We start from the raw sequence: 619 nt of genomic DNA on the forward strand, positions 1-619 counted from the left end.
TGTAGTGTTAGTTGACGAAATAGACTGTTGCGAATTGTACCAAGCTCTGCTTGTATGAATACATCTTTGTTAAATATTCATTAACCTGTTCTGGTCTACGTTTGCATCCTCTTGTCAATATTCAGTTATATGTCTGCTCGCAGTGTACCACCCTAATCTTTTGTCCATTATCCTGGTTACTGTTTAGCTAATGCTTTTAGCCTTGAATATTCTTATAATGTTGTATTTCTGTGAAACAAAATTTCGCACCGAGTGTTACTAAAAGCAAGGCCCTCTAATCAGACAGATGAAAGTCATTAGTGTTGTGTTTCAAGGAGCCTTTCTTTGATGCAAACTAATTAATTTTGCCCCATTGCAAAATTGTCCTAACTGTAATGGGAGCTAAAATCTAATAAGATAAAAGAAACTTGGAGGGGAAAAAATGTCTGTCATGATAACACAGCGAGATGAGCAGCATTTGCCAGTCTCGGAAATGATGATGTGTTTTACAGCTCCGAGGCTGAACATTTTACAATTGCTGGTGTGTTTAAAGTCCCTACTGTGAATTGATGGGTTTACATTGCTTGCTGGTTTTCATCCTTACAGCAGAAAGTAACTGTGATTTAATTTACTTTGTTCC

The sequence above is a fragment of the Cariama cristata genome, unplaced genomic scaffold (genome assembly GCF_000690535.1).
Source record: "Cariama cristata isolate BGI_N322 unplaced genomic scaffold, ASM69053v1 scaffold9379, whole genome shotgun sequence".
In the NCBI taxonomy this organism is placed as follows: Eukaryota; Metazoa; Chordata; class Aves; order Cariamiformes; family Cariamidae; genus Cariama; species Cariama cristata.